Source organism: Elephantulus edwardii, unplaced genomic scaffold (assembly GCF_000299155.1).
Source record: "Elephantulus edwardii isolate Elephantulus edwardi_28Jun2011 unplaced genomic scaffold, EleEdw1.0 scaffold00103, whole genome shotgun sequence".
Taxonomy (NCBI): Eukaryota; Metazoa; Chordata; class Mammalia; order Macroscelidea; family Macroscelididae; genus Elephantulus; species Elephantulus edwardii.
The window spans coordinates 3,204,543-3,215,144 of NW_006399853.1; positions in this window are offsets into that span (position 1 = coordinate 3,204,543).

Genomic DNA, 10,602 nt, shown 5'->3' on the forward strand with positions numbered 1-10,602 from the left:
GGTGCGGTTGGCGCAGGATAGAGCAGGGTTTAGAGCTGTTGTGCATAGGGTCGCTATGAGTCGGAAACGACTTGATGGCACATAACAACAACAACAATTTCTTGCCTGGTGAGGATCCCCAAACGACTCCATATCCTGATTGAAAAGCTCCCCTCACACACAGCACAACAATGCTTTTGGTTCCTTGGGTTTCTGTATCTCTAAAAGCAAGCCACCTTTACCTTCCTGCCTATACCCTAGTAAGTTGAAATGAAGTTGCTTGAGAGGAAGGAAGCTTAGAATGGGCTTTAGGATGAAGAGTGTTAACGGAAAAGTTATTTAGGTTTGTTTCTCCCTAGGCGTCCTCCCCTTCCAATGACATACATCAAATAAGAAAGTATAAACTTTCACTAAAAAATAAAATAAAATAAAATGAAGTTGATCTTCCATCACTTCTTTCGTTCACTTTCTTGAGCCCTGGTTCTCAAAGGAGACCACTCCTCTTTAAGCATTTTGAAAAGTTATAGGTGTGATGAGATTGTTCCTATGATCAGGGTTATTATGGGAATTTCGTGTGTGAGAGCTAAGAATGTTTATCATCCTGAAAAAGAAAATTAACTTGCATCTAAAACAATGATGCAATCTTGTTTAATCTTTACAGACATTCATTATATGTTAAAAAAGTTGTATTTCTATGATCGGAGTCTACACTACAATAGTTGTTAACTGCCCCTCAGGCTTTACACAGTGTAATCTGAGGTATGATTCACATCTTGAGAAATGGTGGGTTTTTTTCCTTAATTTACACAAAGTTGATGCAGTTTTTCAAATGTAAGAGTGTTTTGTTTTGAGAAATAAGAAAACTAGTGTTTATATGTTACAAATATGGGGTTTTTTTTAAAGCAAAAAAATGTATTTTTTATTTCTAAACGGCAAGGCCTTTGCAGGAACACAGTGAAATACTTTTTGAGGAAGAGAACAAAGATAACAGGAGTTTGAGGTGGAATCTTGGTTCCATTTGTGATGGCTGATCGGCAGTTCCTACTTTCCTTCGCGATCGGCAAGCCCGTGTAAGAAGTTACTGGCTCTTTGCATAGGTCTACCTTTATGCATCTCTTCAATTGCTGTGATGTTAAAACTTGTTTATGATTCCAGAGAATTACAGACATTTTATTTTTTCTTCTGACCACCATTTGAGTATCGCGTAACATCTTTTCTGCACTGCAGAAATGCATGTTGGACATTTAAGATCATCGGAACGCGGTTCATCAAATTATTCTTCTCCAGGTCACTCATCTTAATCTCACAGAACTGAGCTCATGTTCCTCTGCTCTGTCACGAGTAGACGTGATGCTTCCTTGTTACAAATACTGTAAAAGTCAGTTTTAAAGGGAGCTCTGGTGGCCTAGTGGCAAGAAGCTGCACTGCAATCTCAGAGGTGCTTGTTTCAAATCCACCAGATGTTCTGCTGGAGAAGGAGGGGCAATCTCCTCCTATACCAGTCAGATCCGATTTGAAGGTACACACACACACACGCCCCCCAAAAGAAAAAACCCTCGGTTCTAAATTGTCTTTGGATTTTACGTTTTCTTCACACTTTCCCCCCCTCCATTCTGTGTACTCACTGTTACTACTTTTTCCTTTCTCTTCTACTTAGAGAGCCCATCAAGGTAAGGACTTTGGTATATTAACTACAACACCACTCTGCTTTCTAATTTTCCCCCTTTTGCTAATACTCTAGTTAAAATGTATTAAATTGGTATTCAGTTTACTTTTCATTTAATTTTTAAAAAAATTTTGTATCAGCATTATCTGGTTCTAGAAAAAAAAGTTGAAGTTTTTCTTCTTGATCTGGCTCTGAAAGTGTTTAAATAGTTTTAGAATTTATTCATGTGTTTATTTAACAGGGTTTGCTAAGTTCTTACTACATACCAAGCTCTGGGGATACAACGATGAAAATAGTAGAAAAATCCCTTTCCTCCAAAGGGAAAAGAGACTATAAACAAATACTTCAAGTGCCTTTTAGGGTTATGTAAATTTCAAACAGTTGAACCAATCCCTTCTCTAAATAATTCTTCCTCAGAATCACCTTTGCTTACATGCAGGTTTTAAATCATGGACAAGGCTTTGCGCCTCTTTTCAGTGAGCCGAAACCTAACGCAAGCCAAACTCACTGCCATTAACCAGAGTCTGACTCAAAACTATTCTGTATGGAAAAATGAATATATACATATATATATATTTAAAGTGAACTGGGAGGGGCGGAGCTAGAGAGGACAAGATGCAACACTGAATGAATGAAAAATCCAGCTTTTCTGTAAACTTTTGTTAAAATCACAATGATTTTTTTTTTAAATCCCAGTAAAACCCCATCCTATAGGACACAGTAGAGCTGCTCTGTTGGGTCTCCAAGGCTCTAAATCTTTCCTGAAGTAGAAAGCTTCATCTTTTTCCCAAAGAGCAGCAGCAGCAGCAGCAGCAGCAGGTGAGTTTGAAACACCAACCTTTCAGTTCTCAGCAGAATGCTTTAACCACAGCACCACCAGAGGTTTGTTGTTTTGGTTTTTTTTTTGCACACACCTACTGCCATCGTGTTGAGTGACCCTCCGTTGGGTTCAGATGCTGTAAATCTTTACAAGAAGATAGTGTCTTTCTCTTTGGTGAGCAGCCTGGCATATTATATGTTCCTGTGTTCATCGAAGCTTCTGACTTAACTACACAATTAACTTAAAGATACACCTAGAACTGGGCTTGTTCTTAACCCAGGCACTGCCTGTAGTTAAAATACCTAGTAGTCAGTTGATGGTGTTTTAGAGAAAGGCCAATCTGGGCGAGGAGCTAGAGAATACCGGAAGTGGGATACAATCTCTAGTAGGGGAATTAGGGAGTTTTCAAATTTTGTTTAAGCAAAGAGCTTCTGGAGGTGAAGGTGTGAGTCCTGTATATATCTCAGAGATCTGCAGAGGAGACAGCAAATATAGAACCTGAGGTGGCCACATACCTGCTGCAAAGAACAGCAAGGTGGCCGGTGAAAGGAGGGGATTGAGCCATGGGACAGTGGTGTGAATCAATCCCAGAGAAGTCAAGGGAGGCCTGATAGAGCCTCATAGTTTACTGGACAGACTCTACCTTTACTGTGAATGATTTGGGGAACCACTAGTGGGCATTTGGTTTATTTCAGGTAAGAGGAGGTAGTGACTTGCATTAGGGTGGGAGCAATGTAAGTGTAAAAGGTAGAGGGACTGGGTGGGTCTTGAAGGTGGAGCCACCGGGTGTTGGTGGATATAGGATGTGGGCTAAAAAGAAGCGAGAGGGGAAGTCAAAGCTGACTTATTTTTGGTCTAATCAGAGGAAGACCCCGGATGAGATGGATTGATACAGTGACTGGGACGATGTGGGTTGGTGTGTCAGAATTAGTCAGACTGGCGCAGGACAGGGAAGAGTTCAGAGCTGCTATACACATGGGTCATGACTCGAAGGCTCACAACAATAATCACTAGAAGAATTAGTTTCTTACTTACTGAGATTGAGAAGAGTAAGCTTTTTGGGGAAGATCAGGGATTCCACTTTGGGCATGTTAATGTTTGTAGGGTTGTAATGCTAACTCAAAGGTGATTAACCTCCTCCCCAGAGGTCCAGATCCATTAGCAGATCCTCAGGACACTAACGGGCAGTCTCTTCCTGTGTGATTTACAGCCTCAGCAACCCGCTGGAGGGTCAGCTATGAGTCAGTTCCAGTTTTAGAGGAATGAGAAGATTAGTAAGCAAGTCTTCAGTTCAGGGAGGAACTGAGGCTGGAGACAAGTATTTGACAATCACTTAGCAGGATTTTAAACCACAAGAGTAAACAAAATTATGCAGATAAACCGAATAGAGGCCCATCAAGAAAAGTCTTGGAAAAGTCTGTTGTTGCTGTGTCTCTGTTCTTATGTCTGGCACTTTTAAGAAGGTCAGTTGAACAGTTAATCACTCTTTTCTCATAGTTATTGGTCCATTAAGATATTCTGTATCTTCGGGGGTCAGTATTTCATAACACATTTTGTTAGATGATGAGCCATTTCAGTCAAGTGGAAACTTATTTTTCCTAGAGCTTTGGAATTGGGTATTTTAAAAAGGAATTAATTTGAAGATCAGATGCTGCAGTTTGACATTTGAGCCCAATTTAGTCCTTCTGAGTCTGGCAGCCACCCCCTTTGCCTCATCTCTGCTTTGCTCTGTGAGAAGGGGTCTCAGGAGGCCAAGTTGTCTGGTTTGCTCAGCTGGGCCTTCTCAGTACAACGTGGGCCACGTGTCCCTCTGTAGGTGGTGCTGACCTCTGGGCCTGCTCACAATCTCAAAGTTCCTCGCTGATCCCATCAGTAGTCATTCAGCTTTTGTGGGCAGAGAGGGCTGAGGAAGATGAACAAAGCATATGGGAAAGAATTTTCTGAGCTATACAACTCTGATGTCTACATTTATAAGTGAAATTTGGAAAGCTTCCCTGGTTCTTATCCTCTGGGTTGATTACCAAATGCTAAGCCTAAAAGCTTGTTATCTTCGGGTTCATTCTGACTCAGCTACTCCACAGGGCAAAGCAGAACAGACTCACATGATTTCTATGACTGTAATCTTTATGGAAGCAGACAGCTACATATTTCTCCCTTGGAGTGGCTGGTAGGATCAAACGGCTAATCTCATGGCTAGCAGCCAAGCACTTTAACTGCTGCATCACCAGAGTTCCTTTACCACGCACCTCTTCTCCTAAAAGAAAACAAAATCCAATGTGTAAGGACTGGCTGTCTTCTCAGGTAAATTATTTGAAAAAGCATAAGCCCTTGATTAAATGCTTTCTTTTATCTGGCTCATGTGCCAATTGTTAGGAAAAAGGATAGTAAGTTGGGAAAGGTGCCTTCTCACTGCCATTGAGTTGGAACTGACACTGAGCTGACCTTCCATTGGGCTTCGAAGGCTGTCAATTATCTGTCAGGAGAGTGTCCATCTTTTTCTCAAGAAGCTACAAGTTGATTCTGACCTCCTGAGAGACTTGGCATTTGCGTTAGCAGTACAACTTCCTAAATACGAAAGCCCCCTGATAAAAGTAGTTGTTACCATTGAGTTTGAACCAACCTGCGGCTGACCCTCCAGCAGGTTTTCAGAGGCAGGTACTCTCAAGGGAGGAGATTATCTATTCCTCTTCCTCAGGGCATCTGATGTGTTTGAACTACATGCCTTCAGGATTGCAGTGTAGAAGACAGAACATTGCATGAGGTGGACTTACACAGTAGCTGAAAAAATAGGCTCAAGCAGCAGAGGGCAAAATCCTGTAAACTTTTAAATCATAAACAATCACCCTAAAGGAATGACTTGATGCATCTAGGACCTCATGGGGAGCTCTGGTGGCCTAGTGGTAAGCAATTGTGTTGGGATCCCAAAGGCACCCAGTTCTAATCTATCAGATGCACTTCAGGACAAAGTTGGGCAATTTCCTCCTGAGTGATTTACTGCCTCTGCAAACCCACTGGAGGGTCAGCCATGGGTTGGTTCTGACTCAATGATACAAAATGACAACAACAAGGCCTTTTAGGCACAGTTTTAAAGGATATCAATGTCAAGTGGTATAACATAGTCCACAAAGTTCTACATCTTACTTTGGTGAATAGAGATTAGTGTCTTAAAAGTTTATGGGTAGTCACCGAAGATGAAACTATTCTTTCTCTGTCCAGAACAAAGAAGAGGGAAGGAAATCAAAGACACATAGAAAGAATTCATCCAAAGATCTAATGGATCATGAATACTTTAACCTCCGTGACTCTGAGACGAGAAGTAGATGGTGCCTACTACCATTGCTGAACTCCCTAAAAGAGAATACAGTAGGAGGACCGGAGCAGAGTGGGAGAAAAATACAAGACAAAATGAAAAGAACTAAAATGACCAGGCTGCTGGTCTGATAGAGGCTGAGAGAGCTCCCAACACTGTGGCCCTTACTTTGAGTTTGGAACTCACCGTACCCCTGTAACTCATCTTGCAGCCAAGCAATAAACAGTCTTCTGAGATAAACTGCTCACTCCTTAGAACGAACAGCCAGTCAAGATTTAAAGGGCAGCACTTGTTCAAGGAAAATGCTCAGAAGGCAGGAAGGGGTAGGATAGAAGTCTTAATGGAAATGACAACCACAGAGAAGAAACAGGAAGAGTGCCGTGTGGGTTACTGTACTGCTGCCCTATGAAGACTGTAATGAAAGGCAACAAATTACAAAATATGTATGAGTGGGAACACGAGTTTCTCCGTAAATTTTCACACTAAACACGACAAAACATTTGCCAAAACATATCAATGATTGGGGCCAGATTAGGCAACGTCTTTTTGTCATATATAAGATCTCTCCAAGTCAGAGTCATTCACAGTGTCTAACCACAAAAGCCGCGCATATGTATGTATAAAAGAAAAGCATACAACTATATACGGATTTTCATAAAAACCTCTTTATCAAGGATAATTATGCAGCTCCAGTGAAATGTTTTTCGAGTGGAAACAAAACCCAAGAGATAAATGACTCCAACTCTCTCAATGATTACCTTCGCAATATAGGACAGCTGAGGACAATTAAATCTCAGAGCGGTCTTGAGAGAGAGGCTCCGTCAACTTCCCCTGTAATTATCGTCCCTCTGCTGCTTGTCAAAGTGTTTCTAGAGTTTGACTTCTTCCTTAAATGCTTTATGGAAAGAAGGTTCTGTGATACAATCATTTCAATGGAAGATGAATACTCTATTCCCTTTTAGGAATTTATCACATGCTTCATTCACAAACTCATTACAGAAATATTTAATGGGCTGTTTCCTATGTGTCAAAGGGTCCCAATGGTACAGTGGTTAAAGCCCTTGGTTGCTAACAGGAATGGTGGCAGTTCAAACCCACTGGCCACTCGGAGGGAGTAAGATGTGACAGGTTGATCCCATAAAGATTGACAGACTTGGAAACCCTGTGGGGTGGTGGTTTGGCTCAGACTTACAGGGTCACAGTGGTGGCTGAGAGGTTTTCTGAGTGCAGGTTGTAAGGACAGTGGGCTTCTCCCACTAGAAGTAGAGTTATTCTCTAACATTGGAAGGGTCTTCAGATGCTGGGCTGGCAAAAAAAGTGACTGAGCAGCGTCCTCTAGCATTTTGGCTATAACACTCTGCCCAGGAGGGACTTCAGACCTCTTTATTGTTCTTTTAGTAACTATAAAACATTACAACAATCAATTGCTAAGATCATATGGTTCTTGTTAATTGTTTTGTTAATGTGGTAAATTATTTTGATTTTTAAAAAAAATATTTTAATTGTGATTTTAACGAACGTTTACAGGGAAGTTAGATTTTCATTCATTCATTCATTGTTACACATTTTACTGAACCCTTGCCCTCCTTTCCCCCTCACCTAGTCCACTTTTCTTTAAAAAAATATTCATTCATTGTTGTACAATTACCTACCTCTCTCCCACCGCCCCCGTCTTCTTTGCAATGATATATTTCTTATTCTGGGATGTTATTGTACATATAATGCCTAATTATATATTCATTTTAGGCAGTTCTCTCTTTCTTTTGTTCCAATGCAATGGTCATTATCCACTCCTCCTATTCTCCTCCCAACCTCCCACGTCAGACCTGTTGTATAACAATGGTGTTATGCAGTATTTGTCCTTTTGTGACTGAGGTTTCACTCAGCATGATGTGCTCCAGGATCCCCCATGTTGTGTAATGTTTTACAAGTTCATTGTTTTTCAGTGCTGCTCTGAGATATCATCTCACCTCAGTAACAATAGCAAAGTTCAACAGAGCAGCAAACAATAAATGATGGTGAGGTTGTGGAGAGATTGGAACCCTTATTCACTGCTGGTAGGAGTATAAAATGGTGCAACCACTGTGGAAATTGGTTTGGCACTTTCTCAAAAAATTGGAGATTGTTTTTCTTATGTTGAACCATCCTTGAGTACATATTATGAATCCCACTTGAACATGGTGAGTTATAGTATTTTTTTATGTGCTTTGGATTCCATTGACTAGTATGAAGAAATACTCAAAATCACTGGCAATAAGAGAGATGCAAATCAAAATCACAATGAGATACCATCTCACCCAGTAGCAGTGGCAAAGTTTAACAAGTCAGCAGCTAATAAATGCTGCAGAGGATGTAGGGAGATGGAAACTCTTATACAGTTTTGGAGGCATAGTAAAATGGTACAACCATTCTGGAAGACAGCTTGAAATGTCTTTAAAAAACTGAACATAGAAATTCTATATGATGCAGCTATTCCACTGCTTGGAATATACCCTGAGAAAATGAGAACTGAGGCACAAACTGAGATTAGTATTCTAATGTTCATAGCAGCATTATTCACCATCACAAGAACATGGGAACAGTCCAAATGTCCAACTACAATCAAATGTATTGAGAAATTATGGTACATTTGCATGATGGCATAGTATGCAATACACAGGAGCAATGACTTTGAAAATCACTACCTAACTTGGGAGGGACTGTAGAGCATTATGCTAAGTGAACTAACTCAGTCCCTTAAGGACAGATACTGTATAAGACCATTATTGTAGAAATAGAAATATAACTAGTAAAATGTGTTTCAGGATCCAAGGGGGGGAGGGTAGGAGCAGAGAGCTGAGGAAGGGTAGGGGGGTTATCATAGAGTCACACAATTTGATGGGTAGAGGAAGGGATGGATAAAGGAAATGGGAAAGATCTGGTGTGAAAAACAATGTATGCAAACTTTGTAAGTAAACCAGCATAAAATAAAAATTTTATTAAAAAAAAACAAAACCCAAAAACATGACAAGGAGAGGAACGTGGGTGATTTTGTGCATAGCTTGTTACACCTGCTAACCAAAAACGTCAACAGTTTGAATCAACTAATCTCTCTGAGAGGAAGCTGGCAGTCTTGCGTAAAGATTTGCGGCATTGGAAACCAAATGGTATAAGCTGAACTTGACTAGATGGCACTGGTTCTGGAGTACTGTGAGTATAAAGCAGAATGACACTATACATCGTTCTAATGCTGTGAATGAAATTCACAATGTCCTTTGCTCTCACTTGATAGTTTTATACTATAGAGACACACGAGGGCACTATAGTCAACCAGCAATAGAATGGAAATGCGTCCATAGCCTCAGCAGTTTACCGGTGAACGACGTTATTCTTGGATCTGGACTTTGCCTGCTCTGTTTCAGGCAAAATAACCAACTTTGCAGGAATATCTAGGTCTCTTGGGGGATTTCATCGATGAAAATGGCCACTGGGATATTCTCCACATTGTCTAAAAATTATGACTTCGAGGAGCTCAGAACAGAAGAAGAATTTAATGTTTCCAGGTTACTCTTTAGGTTAAGTCACCCAAGAGAGGCAGAGTTGATAAGGGCTCCTACCCAGTAATCATTTCATCAGATGAAACCCCAAGCAGGTGAGAGACACCTGATTGAAAGAAATTTCCCTCAGACATGCCTCAATTTCCCCACCTTTAAATTGGTGGTGGTGAAACCTACTTAAGCCTGGAGTTTGCCAGTGAAGAAAAGGAAAGGGGACACGTACTATATCGTTGGCACTGAGTTTTACACTTAGAAAAGAAAGCCAGTCTGCTTTCTGGTGAAGGGAATTTTTCCAAGAGGTCGGAACCTGCTTGTCCCCAACTTGTTTCTCCAGGTCTCTGACCCTAGGGAACACTGGGTGCCAGGCGCTCCCCCACTTTCCTCCCCCGGCAGGGGTCGGACTGGGCTGTCTGCTCAGCGCCAGGCTCCGCGGGGTTACTAGCGGTCAAAGGTGCCTCAGGGCAAAAGGGCTGTTCCCGGCGGAAACCACGCTGGAGCGGAGGTGCACAGCCCTATCAAGGCTGGTTCGGTTCCGTCCACCTCCTTCTGCCTCCTCAGGGCCTAAGGAGACGCAGCCACCTCTGGCCCCGCCACCCTGGCAGCTGCTCGGAGGCTCCTCTGGGCCAAGGCCCCGGGGACAATGGGGGCGCAGCTGTAGAGAGGACTTGGGGGAGGAGCAGGCACCCCCAGTTTCTTAGAAGGAAATGGAGGGGGGAAGGAGATGTTAGAGGAAGGCAGAAACTCTCGGATTCCATTCAACAGGGGGTTTTTGCGATTCTGTCTAGTCTGTGTTGGCAGCGCGCCTTAGACGCCATACTCGCCTCAAGGTCCCCGTGGAGAGAGTCGCCTTGTCACCTAGTAAAGCTCTCACCACGTGCCAGGCGCCACATTAAGACTTCAGTGTAGCCTCCCCTCCCCCAGGAAGCACTCTCTAGTGGCGCTGGCTGCACTACTAACCCGAAGGCGGTTAGCCTCTCCAGGGGTTCGAATCTGCCAGTCTCTGCGCAACGGGAAAGAGGGGCTTTCTCCTCTTGTGCGATTTATAGCTTCAGAAAACCTTGTGGAGGGTCACCTAGGAGTCACCGACTCGATGGCCACGAATGAGTGCTTCCCTAAGCGGCGCGAACTTGTTATCACTCGCAAAATGAGGACCAAGAAATTGTCGCGGAGTTTATTGGACAAGTAGCTCGCCTGGGATTCTCAGCTATTGAGTGGCCTCTGGTTCTGTGCTGCCCTGAACCCCCGCCACGCAGCCCCTCAGCAGGGTCTACGCCTGGCTCTCGCGTCTGTC